General features: G+C 37.6%; 1 long non-coding RNA gene across 2 annotated transcripts in view; it reads left to right on the forward strand.

The window, feature by feature from the left end:
- Positions 1 to 20,733, forward strand: part of LOC105240896 — a 68,120-nt gene that overhangs the window by 19,334 nt on the left and 28,053 nt on the right. The window lies entirely within an intron of this gene.

Below are 20,733 nucleotides of genomic sequence, written 5' to 3' on the forward strand. Positions count from 1 at the left end.
TACCACCCTATTATTTGATAGGTACATATTCAGATTGATAATTCCTGAAATAATATTCAGGATATATAGCCCTTAACTCCTTTAGAGAAATCCCAATAAAGGAACTGTGAGTCTGTGAGGGTCCCAGCTGGAAACAGAGGGCATACTCAAATATGCCCTTTGAGAAGGGCCTTTGAGAAGGTTTTAATAAAGAGATATTATAGATGTTTGGAGAAGATGCATGGAAATCACAAAGGAGAACACTATTATAACCCTTAAGCTTGAAGGGGCAAGATGAGGGAATTGTTACCAGAACCCAAAAGGGGAGCAGTGTACTAAGTAAGACACCTTGAAAGGAGCTATGACCTTGGGTAAAGGACAAAAACGATCTGAGATGACCTCACAGGGAAGAAGTCTGGGAAGAAATACCCCAAATTTTTACTCACCTTCTTTCTGAACCATTGCCAGGATCCCACTGGGCTAAACTGCACTGTTTTTGTGGTAGCCTGATGGCAAATGGCTACTGAGCACTTGAAATGTGGTTGTGTCAAACATACACCAAATTTTGAAACCTTAGTATTAAAAAGAATAGAAAACATCACATTAATAATTTTACATTAATTAGAAATAGGAAGGGTAATATTTTAGACATATATTCAATGTATATATTATTAAATATTAACTTACATTATTAAATATGTATTCAATATATACATAACAGGTAAATAATAAATGATTTTTAATACTAATTTCACCTGTTTTAGTTTTTAAAATGTACTACTAGAAAATATAAAATATTTAGAAAATTATTCAAATTAAAAACATTTATGCCGTATCATATAATATATCATATTATAGCATATATATCATTTTTCTTGGAAAGCACTGGATAAACTCACCAGAAGTAAGGGGATATAAGAGTCTGTTGATGGAGTTAATTAGAGGCCAGCCTCCTATAGTAGAAATTAGGGTGGAGAGGGATGGAAAATGGACCCAGAGGGGCCAACAAAAATATCTGGCTTAGGCTGTTAATAAAGAAAATTATCATAAAAAGGTTGCCTTAAGTAAGAGGATACGTTTCTTGACGATTTCTATAGTTGGCCTATGGAATAATTTGTTAGCACACTTGTTTGGACATTCCACATCAACGAAAATTAACATTTTTTTTAAAAACAGCATTGGGAGTGAACCAAGTACTCAGCTGATTACTTTAGAATATTAAGTTTTAACTTTCATGCATTTTCTATGTTGTTTAATCTTAAATATTAATTGAAATTCATATTATGGAAATATCTTAGGTCTTTAAAAGGTAGATATGGTGGGGCAGCTAGGCGGCTCAGTGGGGTGGGCGTGGCACTCTTGATTTCAGCGCAGGTCATGATCTTAGGGTCATGAGATCTAGCCCGGCCTCAGTTTCTGCGCTGTCCATGGAGCCTGCTTAGAATTCTCGCTCACTCTGCGCCTCTGCTGCACACGTTCTCTCTCTCTCTCCAAAAACATAGAAATAAAAATAGAAAAGTTAACAGATAGGCACAGCAATCTTGACAAGTAGAAGACCTAACAACAAACCCCACCGTTTCTTAGTTTGGTGTTTTGATAAAAACAGTTGATAAAAATTTAATGAAATATTTGATAAAAGTTTAGATAAAAAAGATTTGATTAAAAAATCTTGTTGTAAAAACTTTAATTTTAGGCATTTATCTGTTTGTTCAACAAATATTAAGTTTGAGCACTTTCTACATTCACCCACTGAACTTACAGTCTAATACTAGAAGAAAGATATTTAGATGGTAATCAAGCACATAAATAATATTAACTTTATAGAGTTTTATGCATTGTGAAGGAAGAATAACAGGTTCATATATGAGTAATGACTGAAGTGTGACTTTTTAGATTATTTTTTTAAATTAGAATGGCCGATGAGTTTTCTATTGCTGTGCAACAAATTACCATAAACGTAGCCATTTAAACATCACCCATTAATTATCTTATGACTCTGTAGGTCGGAAGTCTGGCACAGTGTGCTTCTGTTCTGCTCAGGGTCTCAGAAGGCTGAAACCAAGGTGTCGACTAGGATTTGTTCCCATCCAAAGGCTCTGTGGAAAAATACACTCCCAAACTCGGTGCTGTTATTGGCAGAATTCAGTTCTTTGCAGTTGTAAGACCATGGTCCTTGTTTCTCTGCAGGCTGTCAGCTGGGGCTATGATTGTCTGCCACATTCTTTGACGTCCTCAATCTTCACATCAGCATCAGTATGTGAAATCCTTCTCATGCTTTGAATCTCTGATTTCTGCTAACAGCCAGGGAAAATTACCTATTTTTAAAAGGCTCATGTGATTAGGTCAGGTCTATCCTGTTAATCTCCCCAGTTTAAAGTCAACAGATTTGGGACCTTGATTTCATCTCCAAAATCCTTTCACAGCAGGAGCCGGATTAATGTTTGAGTAACTGGGAGAAGGCATGCGTACACACCAGGGCGGGGGATCTTGAGGAGCCATCTTGGAATTCTGCCTACCACACACAGTTAGAAAGGAAAAAGCCTCTCTGAGGAGTTTTCATTTGAACCAAGACCTGGATCATGTGAAAAAAAGTCATAATAAGGTCTGAGGGGTGGGGGAGGGGGGCATTATGGCCAGAGAGAATAATAGCAAGAGTCAAAATCCTGAGCCAAGGCAGAAATTGACATATTCAAGGAGCAGAAAGAGGACCGTAGGACAAGCCTGCGGTGTGGAGAAGTGTAAAGAGATGAGGTCAGAAAAGTAAGCGGACTTGAGACCAAGGGAAGGAATTTGGAATTTATCCTAATTGGAATAAGACGCTATTGAAGGGTTTAAGTGAGTTAGGGACATTTTCAAATGACTTAAAGAAGATCTCCTTTTTGTAGTGCCCTCACCAAAATGCATACTTGGCCAAATTCTGGCATATGAATTCTTTCCTGGTGTCCCCAAACTTTTTCCTGGTGATCTACCATACAGAAGTCAGATTCTTGGGCTCTTTTCATAACGAGTACAAGACTTATATTTGAAATCCTTTTCATTAAATTTGCTTTTATAGTTTTGAGTGCTATGATACACTACTGTTATAGTTTTATAAGGTGGATAAAAATAAACAAATATTGTAGAGAAAATATTAAAATTAAAGTTTTAAATTTCCTGATTATGTAGTCTTTGAAATTAAGTTCAGTCTGGGGGTGCCTGGATGGCTCAGTTGGTTAAGCATCTGCCTTCAGCTCAGGTCATGGTCTCAGGATTCTGGGACCGAGTCCCACATTAGGGCTTCTCCCTCTCCTTCTGTCTGCTGCTCCCCCTTCTTTGCTCTCTCTCTATCAAATAAATAAATAAAATCTTAAAAAGTTCAGTCTAATTAATACTAGAAAGACTATTTTTAAAAATCTTTTATATAAACTGGAGGGAATAAATAAGATTTTCCCTTGCATGAGAAATGAATATGCTTTGTCCAGATTTTGGAATTCATTGATATAAGAGGCTACTTTGACTTTTGCCACTGGGGTCATTTTCATGTTCCTTTCTTTTTTTCTCTTTTTTTATAATAATTTTTTATTATGTTATGTTAGTCACCATACAGTACATCCCTAGTTTTTGATGTAATGTTCCATGATTCATTACTTGCATATAACACCCAGTGCACCATGCAATATGTGCCCTCAATACCCATCACCAGCCTATCCCATTCCCCCACCCCCTCCCCTCTGAAGCCCTCAGTTTGTTTCCCAGAGTCCCTAGTCTCTCATGGTTCATTCCCCCTTCTGTTTACCCCCCCTTCATTTTTCCCTTCCTTCTCCTACCAATCTTCCTATTTTTATGATCCATAAATGAGTGAACCCATATGATAATTGTCTTTCTCTGCTTGACTTATTTCACTTAGCATTATCTCCTCCAGTCCTGTCCATGTTGCTGCAAATGTTGTAAAATCGTTCTTTCTGATAGCTGAGTAATATTCCATTGTATATATGGACCACATCTTAATCCTTCATGTTCCTTTCTGCACCCAATGTTCTGGACCATCTGCATAGCATACTAAAAGCCCTGATATTTGAGATGATGTACATTTCAAATTGTCAATTCCTCAAAAAATTAAAAAGGGGATACAATTTCAAAAACCTGCGGGGCGCCTGGGTGGCACAGCGGTTGGGCTTCTGCCTTCGGCTCAGGGCGTGATCCCGGCGTTATGGGATCGAGCCCCACAAGGCTCCTCTGCTGTGAGCCTGCTTCTTCCTCTCCCACTCCCCCTGCTTGTGTTCCGTCTCTCACTGGCTGTCTCTATCTCTGTCGAATAAACAAATAAAAATCTTTAAAAAAAAAAAAACAAAAAAAAACCTGGAAGTCTCTGGATGCATACAGACCATCAAGTTCTAGAAGTAAATAATGGCTATCTACATATATCTATTATGCAGATGCTGATGTTAAGTATTCACGTTCACCAAAGAAGTTTATATAGTGGACAACATATTTAGGGCCTTATACTTTTGATACTTCTCGAAATTTCTACTCTCTTCCTCTTTGTCTGGGCTCCACCCATTGTTGTCATTCTTCATGTATCTTCTTGACCTATCTTCTGCTTGCTTTACTGTCATACAGTCTTACTCACCATATTATGCCTTTATACAATCTTTCACGTGATCTGACATATCTAGAAAAATCTCATCTATAACTCTACTGTTAAGCCAAAGGCCTGATCTGGGCAGAAACAGGAAAAATTATCCTTCATGGCTCTTTAATCTTTCCTTTAAGTCTTCCTTGACTTCTTTTTAGCACCTCTGCTCTATCAAGTATCCATAGATCTCAGGACTTCTCTTCCAATGTTAAACCCCTGCAGCTAGATTGTATTGGAAGCCCCTCATGTATATTAAGGTTTAAGCAATTGATGAGTAGTTTCATGTGTGCAGGGAGTGTCTGCATTTTAACATGGAGTAATTGGTTAATTCAAAGGTCTGAGTATTTAATCATGAACTGTTCAGAACAATCAGGTTAGGTGCCAACCATGGTCAATGTTCCTATGAACTGCCCTGCTCAGGAAAACAGCACCAGGCTCTTAATGCATTCTTTGTGCAGAGTCAGACACTAATATGACCAATGTGGTTCCTGGCCAACTAAGGCCCATGCATAAAAATGCCAATAATCTATAAGACTGATTGGTACAAAAGGTTCTGCCCAAGAACCAAGCCAATTAACCTATTTCCCTCCAAAGTTTTGTCTGTAGACTTTGGGAGAATTTCCCTGTGAGAGTACAAGAGCGGAATGAGCAGGACAGTCGGGAGAAACAAAGATGCCATAGGAGAAAGACCATAAGGTAATAAAGAGAAAATAATGGGATCCCCTTTAAATGCACTGAGCGACTCCTACTAAGTTCATAGAACAATAAAAATATAAAGCTAAAAAATATGAAAGAAGACTTTATGGAAGGTTTCTTTAAAAATTTGTGAATACCCACCATTTGCATCGACATGGATGGAACTGGAGGGGATTATGCTAAGTGAAATAAGTCGAGCAGAGAAAGACAATTATTATATGGTTTCACTCATAGGTGGAATATAAGAAATAGCATTGGAGGCCCATAGGGGAAGAGAGGGAAAACTGAAGGGGGGAGAAATCAGAGAGGGCGATGAACCATGAGAGACTATGGACTCTGGGAAATAATCTGAGGGTTTCAGAGTGGAGGGGGGTTGGAGGATGGGGTAGCCAGGTGATGAGTATTAAGGACGGTACATGTTGTGATGAGCACTGGGTGTTATATGCAGCTAATGAATCACTGTACACTACATCAAAAACTAATGATGTACTATACAGTAGCTGACTGAACATGATGAAAATAAATAAAAAAAGAATAAAAAAATGAAAATTGTGCAGAAGAGAAAAAACGGACATCTGGTCTGATAGTATGAAGTATAATATGAGTGAATATGTATTGAAAAGGGGATATTATAAGGATTAGATATTTATTTTAATGTGCGCCATTAATTGAGTGAGAGTAGATGTCATACATATGAGTAAATTCTTTTCTGGTCTATCTGAAATAACAAGGGCTTTTTGACAATACATGCTGTTTTTACATTTCATGGGCTAAAATATATTCAGAATGCATATAGCGTATGTCTCAGGAAACTGGACAGAGTAGGGATTGGAGTGGGGCAGGAGGCAGAGGCAATGGCCAACTAGGAGTGACCTAGGGTGAAAGAGATTGCCCTATTCATTTGTAAGAAATAAAACCTAGGGCACTTAAAGACATGAGAAAACTCACATTAGGGCTAGAAGACTTCTATCTTGGCCTTTTCTTTTCTTTTTAAAATATAATTCTAAGACAGGTTAAGAAACTGACCCAAAGTTTCATGATTACTTGGGTACAGCCGTACCATACATGCAAGTAATATTTTGGACCTTCCAAACATCACCTCTGGTTCTGTCACCATTTGAGATCACTTCCGTTGTGTTTCCTTTTAAGGCAGGCTTTTGGTGTTAATTTTAAAAGGACATCATTTGTTTTAAGTCAGGTTTTCTCAGACCTGAATGTGAAGATTCTGATTTTGTAGTTCGCACAAGCTGCTAGGCTGATGATATTAGTCTGTGGGCCACGCTTTGAATAGAAAGGAATTAGGTTACTGGGATCTCAAAACTTATCCTAAAATACCAGTGGAAATCACCAGGAAATTAATATTAGGTATAAATGCCAAATGAATTCTACTTCCCCTGGCTATTTATTTATTGAAGAAATACTTATCAAGATCTTCTGAGAGGAGAAAAGATGAAATATTTCACTGTCATTTCTATTATTATAATGAAACAAAGCACCAAATTTACTTAGAAATCATTTTTGATATGCTCAGAGTTGCTTTCAAATGCACTTTGGACATAGATTACATATATTAAAAGACCTTTTCCAAGAATAGACTCTTTTACTCCATCAGTATATTGTTCAAGTTTCTCAAATTTAGAAATACTTTTGGAGAATACTTTCAGTGAAATGTGCCTCCAAAATAAAATATTTCACCAATTAAACAAGTGGCAAAACATGTTTACTTTTAGTCCATAGGGGAAACCCAGCTTATAGCATATGGTATTTGAACTTGTTAAACGTGCACAGAATGCTTTGTGTGACCCTTATGCTAGGATTGCTGATTTGCTTCCACAGCTGCCCCATGTGGTCTTTTGCAACATAACCCGGGTCAGGTTGACGTGTTAAATAACTAACATTGCCAAGTGCCAACCAGAGAGAGCTAGCTGAATTATTCGGTACTGTCTTTCCTCATTGCAAGGGCAACAACCGCAGCATTTATTAATTCAATGTGATACTTTATAATTAACGTGGGAGCTACATCAAATGTCTAACTGTACACCTGACAGCAAGAGGGTGATCTTTGCTGAGCCTGGGAACTCTCTTAACACATTCTTAGGAGGTTCAGCTTTCCAACTATCAGTTGGTGGCTTCTAGAGTAAAAAAAAAAAAAAAAAATAGCAGTCATGCTGTTGCAACAGTGATTGCCCCAGCCTCTTCTTTCAGTTAATGAAGTGTTGAAAGTTCAAGACCTGTTATTGGTGGAACTAACAAGAACCAAGAGAATACTACTTGCTGGAAAAAGCCCTTAGGATTTAAAGCTTATTCACAATCATACTGTTAGAATCGTATTTTGTGTGCATTTCCTAGTTCATAATGTATTTTTTCATGGATATCTTTTTGATCACAAAAGTGTAAGCTCCTTGTGAGCAAAGATAGTGCCACCTGTTTCTCCACTGTGCCGGTACACAGCCTTCTTCATTGTAAGTGCTCCGAATTGCTTGGTGAATTATAACAGGATGCAATCTGCATTCATATCTTCTTTATTAGCTCAGATTTTCTCTGCTTATTCCTAAAAGGTTTTCTTAGCCTTCTTCTTGCTTTACTGATAATGGCTGGATTAGATATTAGACTAGCCCCTCAACACAGTTTGGATGAATTCCATTATGCCACAATTGACTTTTCTGGAAAAACAAAAAGTGCAGATTATCTAGATTGTTTGAATATCTTTCTGGATAGTCCAAACCCTGAGAGTTGGTTTGGGGAATACAATAGGAGGCACTGAGAAGTGAATTCCTTCCTGCATCGGTTTCAGAAGGACCACAATTTACTCTTCAGTTTCCCCTCAAGCCCATATATTCTGTGGGACTAAAGAAAAAATGTGTCTGGATATAAATTTGCAAAGTTTTTCCTGAAAAATCTCCCACACCCCTATTATTATATTACTTAATATAATATCTTATATGGTGGTGGAACTAGGGCACTGAAGATGTCTTCAAAGAGCATTGCCCATGAATATTCTGGCTATAATGGAAATGATTCTAATTATAGAACAAAGCCCTACAGTATTAAAGATGTGCCTTATTCGGACCACCCCTAGACCCAATTACTTGCTATGTAAAACTGGCAGATTAAAGAGAACCAACAGCAATACCTGATGTTCACCCAGTATCACTGCATGCCAGGCATTATGCTAAGAACTTTATATGCGTTAACTTATTTGATATGCATGATAACCCTCTAAAGTATATATAATTTTTGTGCCACTGTAGAAATGAGGAAATGGAGGTACAGAGAGAGAGAAAGAAATGTACCCAGGCGGTGCCTGGGCGGCTCAGTTGGTTAAGTGTCTGCCTTCAGCTCAGTTCATGATCCCAGGGTCCTGCTCAGTGGGAAGCCTGCTTCTCTCTTTCCGCATCCCCCTGCTTGTGCTCTCTCTCACTATCTCTCTCTCTCTCAAATAAATAAGTAAAATCTTAAAAGAAAAGAAATTTACCCAGGGATACTCATTCATAATGGGCAAAGGGATTCAAACCTAGATTTACCTAATTCTAGAGCCCTCACTCTGATCCCTAGTTTATTGTTTCTCTTCTAAACCAAGCTTCCTCTAAATGACAAATAGAAATAGAATCGCTGCCAGCTCTAAAGTCACACCGTAAAGGTGAGGATCTAAAGTAAGCGCTCTCACCAAATTGGCATAAACAGTTCTGTTTAATCTTGTAAATATTGTTTTCGTGTCTTGAAAAGATGGTTTTATAGCAGAATAGGCTGAGGAGTAGTGGGGATTTAACATAAATTTCATACAGACAGTCTGTAGCAGAGGTGAAGAGAGAATTTTTATTTATTGATAGCCCAAAAGATAATTCAGTATGGTAGACTGGGCTACACGCATGCCATATCCTATTTAGAGAGCAATTAACATAAGTCTACTCTCATAACAATAGCAATGGGGATTTTAACAGAATTAACTCTTATTCCCATCCTGAGTTTAGTCTAACAGATTAGCTTTTCCTTGTGCTTTGTGACTTCACACGGTTGGATCATAATGCAGATGTAATTTTTAATTCTATATACTTCACTTAGCGCTGTATATTAGCATTTTCTTTTCTGCTTGTATAGTCTTATGATTTGCAAAATGTTTTATGTATTTAACATAGATGTGCATTATATAAACATTTCATTATTCCTGAGCGTTTTTCTTCCCCTTCCTTTTCTTCTAAGTATCTGAAATGACGATTTTATTATATATAGCTCAGTTTTCCTTCCTTCCTTCCTTCCTTCCTTCCTTCCTTCCTTCCTTCCTTCCTTCCTTCCTTCCTTCCTTCCTTCCCTTCCTCTCTCCCTGCCTCTCCCCGTCTTCCTTACTCCTCTTTTTCTCTCTTGTTAAGATAAATTGTGAAAAATGATGAAAGAAAAAGATTTTCAACTCTTGAAAATTTTCCAAAGTATTTATCAAAAATGTACCAACTTTTGCTGAAATTGGTAATATATGTACCATTTCTTTTCATCTTTACCAGAATTGTTCATTATAATTTTAAATGGTAGAATGCTTCTTCATTGGCAAAAATTCCACCTTTTTGGGAGAGTTCCTTTTAAAGCTTTTCATCTTTTACATTTTTAGAAAAGTTAATCTTTTGATTACTAAAAAATGCTCACTATAGTTATCTTTCTAGAGATAGACTACCAAAATCAGACTATTCTCCACCATTCATATCTTCCCAAGATATATGAGACATATGGCAATCTTTGTCAAATTATCCCTCCCGTTTGTCCACTGAAACGTGACACTGCTACTGTAGTCTAGGAAGAGAAATTCTCTTGGGCTACCTAGTTTTTTTTTTTTTCCACCACAAGCTGAATTTGCATTTAGAGTTTCCCATTTTCTTTCTCTATTGGGATGTTACCCAATAAATACCACAAAGTAACTGGTGGTAGAGAACTCTTGTGGCCCTAATTACAAGAAGAAACTAACCTCCAAAGAACCTGGTGTTTTTATGCGAAGAGCTAAGCAGCAGCTAGTACTGATTTGGTTTCACACATTCTCCCTTTGATGCAGCTAGGGGAGGAAGGTGCTGCACAAGGGTGGAGGGCTGAAAACTCACTTTTTGGAAACACTATCACAACTTATTTACTCAAAGTTTATGTGTGAATAATGTCTTTTTTTTAATTTGAGAAACTTTTTTAATTTTGAAAAATATCAAACCTGCAGTCAAATTATAAGAATAAAACAAAGAACACTCGTAGATTCTTAATCTACATTCACTAATTATCAATATCTTGCCTCGTTTACTGTGTCTCCTTTTCTTTATATTACATTTTTCTCCTGAGTCAGTTGAGAGTAAGATGCATGTTATCACGTTACTTACCCCTCAGTACCTCAGCCTCTATATCCTAGTAATGAGACATTCTCCTACTCAACCACAATATTATTGTCACTCTCAGAAAATTTACCACTGACACAATACTATTGTCTATATATAGTCCATATCCAAATTTCTCCTATTGTCCCAATGCCTTTACAACTTCTTTAAAAAAAATTGGGATTCTATGAAAGATCATCTATTTTCTTTAGTCTACTTTAATCTAGAACAGTTTCTCAGTGTTTCATTTTTTTAAAAATCTTTCATGACATCGACATTTTTAAAGGTTCTCAGACTTATCCTCACTGTCTTTTTGAAATATGGAAGATGTCTTTTGATTGTCATATCAATCTACTTTTGAAATCATTTCTCTGTTTTCTTTTTATGGCTCCCCCCTCCCCCCCGTCCACTGCCATCCCCATGTCTCTCCCTTTTATTTATTTAGAAAGTCCCTTTCTTCTTTTTCAGCAGTCTTGGGTTTTTTTCTTTTTTTTTGGCTTACATTTATTTTTTTCCTTTTTTTTTTTTTTTTTTGTTACCAACTTTCCCCCTTCCCTATAGGCACTCATCTGTTTCCTTGAGATAATACTATTTTTGTCATTGGTTTGATATCACTCATCTTTCTGACTCTTTAGCACCTCCATTTAAGACTATGAGCTCCCTGCAAAGACAAACACTTTGTTTTACAAATATTTTCTGAAGTGTAATTTACATTCTCCTTTAAGACTTACACTTGCTTTCTGTCAATTTCCCAGCTCTCTCTCCTTTATGTAGATCTTAACTGAAGTCCTCATTTTCTGAGTTGCCCTAATCTAGAAGTTTACTTTTAATAAAATTAAGTTCCTTTAAATTATAGTATCCTATCCTTGACTCTTTGGTAGAGAAATGCTTTTTGGCACATTTCTGGTTCAACATTCATGAGATTTCTGTCTGTTTTGGTTAACACAAACTTTGTATTTAAAATTTAAAAGAAGCAAAATGAGCTTATACCTCGGCAAACATACCTGTTGAAAAATAGCTATTATAAAATGGCATTCCGGTTATTTCAAGGTAATCTGATCAAATACATCTTACTAGAGAGAACAGAAGATCTGGAGGGACCTTAGAGATAACAAATTTACAGCCCTCAGTTTTCGGAAGAGGAAACGCAGAGCCCAAATCACTTAAGGTTACAACTGGTTGGTGGCAGAGACAGCCACTATATCCCGATTCTCAGTTCAAAATGATTTCTTTTGCTCTCATGGTGCTTCAGTTTAATATTATCCCCAAAATAATATTCAGATATATAACAGAAATCACTGCAAAGCATTTGGAAAAGTATGATAACAAAATGTCAAGAGGGCCAGTCACAGCTTCATTAGCTGCATCTTCTGATTGCTTTAGAAATATAGTCTTGCTTTAGAAATGGAGGCAAACCAAGAAAAGGGAGTCTTAACCATAGAGAATGAACTGATGGTTGCCAGAGGGGAGGTGGATGGGGGGATAGGTTAAATATGTGATGGGGATTAAGGAGTGTGCACTTGTTGTGATGAGCACAGGTAACGTACGGAAGTGTTGAATCAGTATATTGTACACCTGAAACTAATATTACACTGTATGTTAACTAACCACGATTTAAATAAAAACTTAAAAAAATATAGTCTTGCTTTGGTGGCTATGGCTACAAACCTAACATTTATTTATTTATTTTTTTTAAAAAGATTTTATTTATTTATTTATTTGACAGAGATAGAGACAGCCAGCGAGAGAGGGAACACAAGCAGGGGGAGTGGGAGAGGAAGAAGCAGGCTCATAGCAGAGGAGCCTGATGTGGGGCTCGATCCCATAACGCCGGGATCACGCCCTGAGCCGAAGGCAGACTCTTAACCGCTGTGCCACCCAGGCGCCCCTACAAACCTAACATTTATTGAATTACCGCTTTGTATCAGATACTGTTCTAGGTATTTGATATCCATCTATTCATTTAGTCTTTACAATGTCCCCCAAAGTTGGCATATTATTATCCTCCTTGTTTACAAATGCAAAAATGGAGGCACAGAAAGCTGGAGTAACTTGTGTAAGGTTATTTATTGATTGTGTCAGAATGGGCTGCAAACTCATTTGGTATGTTTCCAGGGTTATGCACATAATCATTATGATATATTGCCTCTCTTGGTCTTAAGAGCTTCAAACACAAATGCGATTCATTCTCTTTCACAGAAGTAGAAACTGAGGCATAAATATGTTTGAATGATTTATTGATTTTTTACCCAGTCTATGAGATCCCAATAGCTATCCAGAACTACCTTTGCCTTAAGTTGGAATTTTCCCAATATCACAAAAGTGCTGTATTCTCCATTCTCAGAGGATTGCTGGTAAGACTTCCAACAGGAATTTTATTTACAGTTACATTGATTTATCACATTGTTTCTTCTTGCCAATATGATTTGGCAGGATGGCTATCTGTAGTTTAGGTTCTATCATCTCTGATAATGGAATTGTTTCTTTTTCTATTCAGAACTAATCCATTTGTATCTGCTGGAGACCAGATATTTATAACTAACTAATGCTCGCCTTTTAAATATAAAAAATATCACTAAACTAACTCTGCATTTATGATTAATCATTTTCATTCAACTGTTATCTATAAAAGGTTTTTTTAGTGTTATTAAGACTGGAAATAAATATGGTCAATAATAAGTGGATAATTGATAATTGACTTTTTGGCAAAGAGTATGATACATGAACTAAATTGTCAGTTGGAGTTGACCTAACAATGGGATAAATTTTGAGCTGATGACCTAAGTCCTGAAGGTTTCAGACATCCACGGAAAGATGAACTGTAGGATATTATACTTGATAAATAATGACCCACAGTGACCCTCTATTAAATGTAAGGCTAGTAGCAAATGATACTTAAAAAGTTGGAAGACTTGGGCTGAATTTCACAAGGTTGTGCTTCTGTCTGCCCTCTTCTCAGTGTTGGCTATCAGATGAATACTTCAAATTGAGAAGAGGGATAGGGCCTCTTGAGACTGGCTCAGGACTGAAGACTTAAGGCTTACCTTGAGCTAGGTTTGGCACCAACACATAATTTCTCCAGACAGTTTGGAGAATGGGAATGGTCACTAACACCTTGGAATGACTACTTATACAAAAATTACTGGCGTCCCCCCCCAAAAAAAAGTATCACTGGCATCTCCAAAAAATCCCTCCTACTTTTTTTTTGGGTGGGGGGACAGCACACAGAGCAGGTAATTACAGTTGGCCAGCATGTATGTAAGCTAAGGCCTTATCTTAATAGCACATCTTGTTTAAAAAAAATGAAGTGTAAAAGTCTAACTCAGGAAGAATACATGGCCGAGTAAGTTTCTAGGGAAAAGACTTGGATAGAGAGAGGAGGAGAGAATAATAGGAAAGGGGAATGCCAAAAATAACCTCTTTTGGTCTTCTAGATGCTACATAAGATTCCAGAATTTTGTACCTCATGTCCATCATAACACAAGTTCTGTAGGGAAACTTACGTATGAAGAAGACATGTGAGGCAATGCCACAGTTTTGTTGAGAAGATTTATTGTTGAAGAGCATCAAAATGTGAATTTGTGGTTTGTGACAAAGGCCAGGGAGGCACCCTAACACAAGCACTAAGCAGTTCACTAAATTCGAATAAATTGTGGTTTCAAGCTGTCGGGGAATTGTTTCTCAAGGGGAAGGTGATAAAAGAGAAAGCAGTAAAAACCTCTGTTAGGAAAAGGCAGACAAAGGCCAATGGTTTATGTTGAAAGGGTGACATGTGCTATATTATGGGTCTTATCAGTGGGGTCTCTGGAACATTGGGGAACACTACCGTGTTAAAGGCTTTATATTTTAGTTTTAAAAAGGAAAATTAGGGTTGATATAGAAAAAGTGAATGAAAACTCTAAGCGTGAAGCAGTTTTATATAAAATAGCATTAACTTTTTAAACAATTTATAAATGAAATTCCATAAACTTAGGTTGATATGTGTCAGCGAGCCTGTATTCTCTGCTGCACACCTTGATGATTCTTGACTTATGAATGACACACATATGCATATGTTTATTGCCATGGGAGCCATCTTCCTGGGATACCATGAAGGCTGCTTTTCTTCAGGTCTCTACCTTTCTAGTTCGCAGTGACTCAGGACTCCAATAACTTAAAATGTAGTACTCAGCATTTGGATGGTCCATGTTTTCAACTGCGTGATTTTTTTTTTTTTTTTTTTTTATTGGTATACCTTAATTTATTTATTTATTTATTTTTTTTATAATTAATTTTATTTTATTATATTATGTTAATCACCATACAGTACATCCCCTGATTCTGATGTAAAGTTTGATGCTTCATTAGTTGCGTATAACACCCAGTGCACCATGCAATACGTGCCCTCCTTACTACCCACCACCAGTCCATCCCCTTCCCCCACCCCCTCCCCTCTGAAGTCCCCAGTTTGTTTCCCATAGTCCATAGTCTCTCATGTTTCATTCCCCCCTCTGATTACCCCCCTTTTCTTTATCCCTTTCTTCCCCTACCGATCCTCCTAGTTCTTATGTTCCATAGATGAGAGAAATCATATGATAATTGTCTTTCTCTGCTTGACTTATTTCACTTAGCATTATCTCCTCCAGTGCCGTCCATGTTGCAGCAAATGTTGAGAATTCGTTCTTTCTGATAGCTGAGTAATATTCCATTGTATATATGGACCACAGCTTCTTAATCCAGTCATCTGTTGAAGGGCATCTCGGCTCCTTCCATGATTTGGCTATTGTGGACAATGCAGCTATGAACATTGGGGTGCATATGGCCCTTCTCTTTACTACGTCTGTATCTTTGGGGTAAACACCCAGTAGTGCAATGGCTGGGTCATAGGGTAGTTCAATTTTTAACTTTTTAAGGGACCTCCACACTGTTTTCCAGAGTGGCTGTACCAACTTGCATTCCCACCAACAATGTAGGAGGGATCCCCTTTCTCCACATCCTCTCCAACAATTGTTGTTTCTTGCCTTGTCTATCTTTGCCATTCTAACTGGCGTAAGGTGGTATCTCAGTGTGGTTTTGATTTGAATTTCCCTGATGGCTAATGATTTTGAACATTTTTTCATGTGTCTGTTAGCCATTTGTATGTCTTCATTGGAAAAGTGTCTGTTCATATCTTCTGCCCATTTTATGATTTGTTTATTTGTTTCTCGTGTATTGAGTTTGAGAAGTTCTTTGTAGATCTTGGATACCAGTCCTTTATCTGTGGTGTCCTTTGCAAATATATTCTCCCATTCCGTGGGCTGTCTCTTAGTTTTTTTGACTGTTTCCTTGGCTGTGCAGAAGCTCTTTATCCTGATAAAGTCCCATAAGTTCATTTTATCTTTTATTTCTCTTGCCTTTGGAGATGTGTCGTGAAAAAGGTTGCTCTGGCCGATGTCATAGAAGTTGTTGCCTATGTTCTCCTCTAGAATTTTGATGGATTCCTGTCTCACATTGAGGTCTTTCATCCATTTGGAGTTTATTTTTGTGTATGGTGTGAGAGAGTGGTCAAGTTTCATTCTTTTGCATGTAGCTGTCCAATTTTCCCAGCACCATTTATTGAAGAGACTGTCTTTTTTCCACCGGATGTTTTTTCCTGCTTTATCAAAGATTAGTTGCCCAAAGAGCCGAGGGTCCATTTCTGGGTTCTCTATTCTGTTCCATTGGTCGATGTGTCTGTTTTTGTGCCAGTACCATGCTGTCTTTGTGATCACAGCTTTGTAGTACAGCTCGAAATCCGGCATTGTGATGCCCCCAGCTTTGTTTTTCCTTTTCAACAGTTCCTTGGAGATTCGGGGCCTTTTCTGGTTCCATACAAATTTAAGGACTATTTGTTCCAGTTCTTTGAAAAATGTCCTCGGTATTTTGATCGGGATAGCATTGAAAGTGTAGATTGCTCTGGGTAGTATGGACATTTTAACTATGTTAATTCTTCCAATCCATGAGCATGGAATATTTTTCCATCTTTTTATGTCTTCCTCAATATCTTTCAAAAGTGATCTATAGTTTCTAGCATATAGGTCCTTTACGTCTCTGGTTAAGTTAATTCCAAGGTAACGCATGGTTTTTGGTGTTATTGTAAATGGGATGGATTCCCTAATTTCTCTTTCTTCAGTCTCGTTATTCGTGTATAGAAATGCAACTGATTTCTGGGCATTGATTTTGTATCCTGCCACCTTACTGAATTGTTCTATAACTTCTAATAGTTTGGGAGTGGATTCCTTTGGGTTTTCCATATAGAGTATCATGTCATCTGCAAAGAGAGACAGTTTGACTTCTTCTTTGCCGATTTGGATACCTTTGATCCCTTTTTGTCTTCTGATTGCTGTTGCAAGGACTTCTAGTACTATGTTGAATAATAGTGGCGAGAGTGGGCATCCTTGTCGTGTTCCTGATCTTAAGGGAAAGGCTTCCAGCTTTTCCCCATTGAGAATAATGCTTGCAGTAGGCTTTTCATAGATGGCTTTTATGAGATTGAGAAATGTACCCTCTATTCCTACACTCTGAAGGGTTTTAATCAGGAAAGGATGCTGTATTTTGTCAAATGCTTTTTCTGCATCAATTGAGAGGATCATATGGTTCTTGAGTCTTTTCTTGTTGATATGATGTATCACATTGATTGATTTGCGAGTGTTGAACCATGCTTGCATCCCAGGTATGAATCCCACTTGGTCATGATGGATAATCCTTTTAATGTACTGTTGGATTCTATTAGCAAGGATCTTGTTGAGGATTTTGGCATCCATATTCATTAGAGAAATCGGTCTGTAATTCTCCTTTTTGAGGGGGTCTTTGCCTGGTTTGGGGATCAAGGTAATATTAGCCTCATAGAATGATCAACTGCGTGATTTTTAAGTGGAATTTCTCAGATTCACCTGGGAACCTGAACTATGGATTTAGTGGAGAAAAATGTTCTAACTACAATCAACTGATTACAAATGCATTTTGGAATACACTCTTTTTTATTCTGAGTGTTTGTAAAACTCTCCTCTGTACATTTATGAAAGACATGTAATACGTTGTTCTCTCTTAGGTATAGATATTTTGGGAACTGCAGATGCTGTGTCCATTTGAGCCTGTGGAAGGGTGTTTATTTTAAAGTACAAAGCTTGCTCTCCCTCACTCTTGGCTAATGCCAAAGGAATTATATATATCACTCCTGGCATTTGACTTGATATCTCCTTTTGGATCAGTGAGACAATTTTCATATTTACGATGCTGTCTTGGCAGCCTGATGGTAAGGTGGCGCAGGATTTAGTCCCTGCATTGGTGACTTCAATTAATTTCCTGCTGTACTTCAATTTTTTTTTTTTTTTTTTTTTTTAGATTTTTCAAGTTTGTGTCTTTGTCCCTTCTCTCCTTTTACCCATTAGCTAATTAGGGTCAGGTAGTACATCATTTCTCCAATGGCCAACAGATGAAGAGAAGGAAATGGAGTCAACCCCGGCTAGATTTCAGGCAGCATCAAGACGTCCATGTTCAGCATCAACTATTATTACCTTGCTTGGTGTCTCAAGCGGGAACAAGTATTAAGAAACACAGATCACATGTATCACCCCATGGAAGAGGGGCTTAAGACAGAAAATAAGTCCTTGTTCCTTATATTCTATAAGAAGCTTTTAAAAATTTCTGAAGAAGGAACTAGTACCATTTCCCTGATAATACAAGCTCACCTACCAGGGCAAATGAAAGAAAGATGTGCCATTTTTGGTATTCAGAAAATAAATTCCAGCTTGCACTTGAAACATGCTTTCTGGACAACTACGCATGGTAGACAGATGGCTATTGTCATGAGAACCATCTCCCTAAGCTACTGTGAAAGCTGCTCTTTCTCTGATTCCCCACCTTCAGTATTCTCAGTGTTCTCACTTAAAACTCAAATATACCTGTGACTTAAAACGCAACTCTTTCCCATCTTACATACTCTTTGCAATATAATCTTGCTATTCATCCCTCAAGAGGTACAGCCTGTTTTCCTTTCCCCTAAATCTTGTCTGGCTTGTGGCAATTCTGTCCAACAATTAGTAAGTTTTTAGCTACATTATGGGTTAATTAGAATTTCTTTGATTCATAGAACCTAACCACAGACATTGTGAAAATATATATGTCAAGCTCCAAGCAGTCATAGCCACAGATTTGGCCACAGGAATTGGTAGATTCAGGGAAAGTGGTGGCTCACACAGTTGCTAATGTTTTTGATTCAAGAACATTTGGAACACAGAAATTATTATTGTACTTAGGGCTTGGTTTCGGAGGCAAAAACTAGGAGAAATGGAAGGAATAGAAAGATAAAGGTAGAAGCTAGAGTAAGAGGAGACTATGGCAAACACACAAACATGGCAATTTATGAAGATATACAGCAAAAAAATGAGATCTTGGAATACTCCACTCAAAAGAGAAGTTAGATCAAACTCCAATAAATAAGAAAAGGAAGAGGAATAAGAGGAACTATACTGAAAAGGACAAACCGTAGATGTGCCCTCAGGAAATGACTAATTGAACTATAAGTCCTACGACCAGAGCCATCTGGTCTTCAAAGAAATTCAGTGGATGGAAGGAATGTGGGGACTTTAACAATATTCATGTCTCCTCAAAAACTGAGTGTTTTCATTCTGTGTCTGTTTAATTATACATGAAAAAAATACAATGCCAATCTATGGTTAACAGTCATTTCTACACTTTTTTAAAAAAATTTTATTTATTTACTTAAGAGAGAGAGAGAGAAAGAGAAGAATGGGGGGAGGGGCAAGGGCAGAGGGAAAGAGAGAGAAGCAGGCTCCCTGCTGAGCAGGAAGCCTGATTCTGGCCTGATCCCAGGACCCGGAGATCATGACCTGAGCTGAAAGCAGACGCTTAACCAACTGAGCCATCCAGGGGCCCCAAATTTCTATACTCTTTATGGAGTTTTGTCGCATGGACTTGGAAACAGGGTTATTAAAGATGCAGCAATCTTACTACAAGTCAACTAATGATCTTCCTCACATTTCTTAAATATTATTGTACTGTGTATTATATAAAGTGATGAAATTAGACATGGACCTTGTAACTCAGAAATTTAAAATTGGAGTCAGAATATTAAAGCCCTCTAGGACTTTTGGAGGTATATAATAAGCAAATACACACCCCCCACCCACCCACACACATATAAATACATGCAGTCCTGAAATACAGGCTTAAAAGAAGGATTGCTTTTTCTACCAAGAGAATATTAGAAAAACGTTACATGAACTAACCTAAATCTTGATCCTAATAGCTTAAAATTTTAGTAGCTCTTATTAAAAGAAAAGGTGAGTTATCCAACGAAAGGATAATGACAGCATGAAACTCTAGACAAAAAGGTGGTAAAATTGGAAGAGTGACAGGAATAAAGGAGACAATGCTTCATTCATTCATTTTTCATTCCTTCATTCAGCAGTCATTGAGTGCTGCAGCAGATTGTCTTATTTCATTTTCAAAGATGGCTGCAACAATATTTCCCATCTTACGTGCTCTTTTGCAATAATCTTGCTACTCACCTACTGAGAGCTGGAGTCAGTTTCTCTTCTTCTTGAATCTTGGCTGGCCTGTGGCAAGTTCATCCAACAGTATTGGCAGAAGTGATGCTGTATAACTTCTCAGGCTGGGCCTTAAAAGACCTTTAGCTACTGCCTTTGTTGTTTGGAGCCCAGCCACCATGCTCTGAAGAGGCCCGTGTGAAGGAGAACCAAGTGCTCCGGCTGACAACCCCAGCTGAGCTCCTGCACGTCAACTGACAGTCATGTGAATGAAGCCATTTTGTATCTTCCAGTTGCCCTAGTACCCCAGATGACGCTCCATGGAGCAGAAGAACTATCCAATAAAACCACAGAATCAAGAGAAATTGTAATTTTTTTTTTTTTTTTTTGCTTTAAGTTACTAAGTTTGGGGAAGTTTTGTTATGCGGCAGTATATAACTGCAAGTGCTTACTAAGTGCCTATCATTAGGCTAGTTCAAAAAATGAAGACACATCCTCTTGTAAGAAACTAATAGAATTAATTAATAGTCCAGTGGGAGAAGACCTATACATTAACTATGCATATGATATATAGTGATAAATTCAACAGGAGCGT

This window comes from Ailuropoda melanoleuca, chromosome 11, assembly GCF_002007445.2.
Source record: "Ailuropoda melanoleuca isolate Jingjing chromosome 11, ASM200744v2, whole genome shotgun sequence".
NCBI classification, from domain to species: domain Eukaryota; kingdom Metazoa; phylum Chordata; class Mammalia; order Carnivora; family Ursidae; genus Ailuropoda; species Ailuropoda melanoleuca.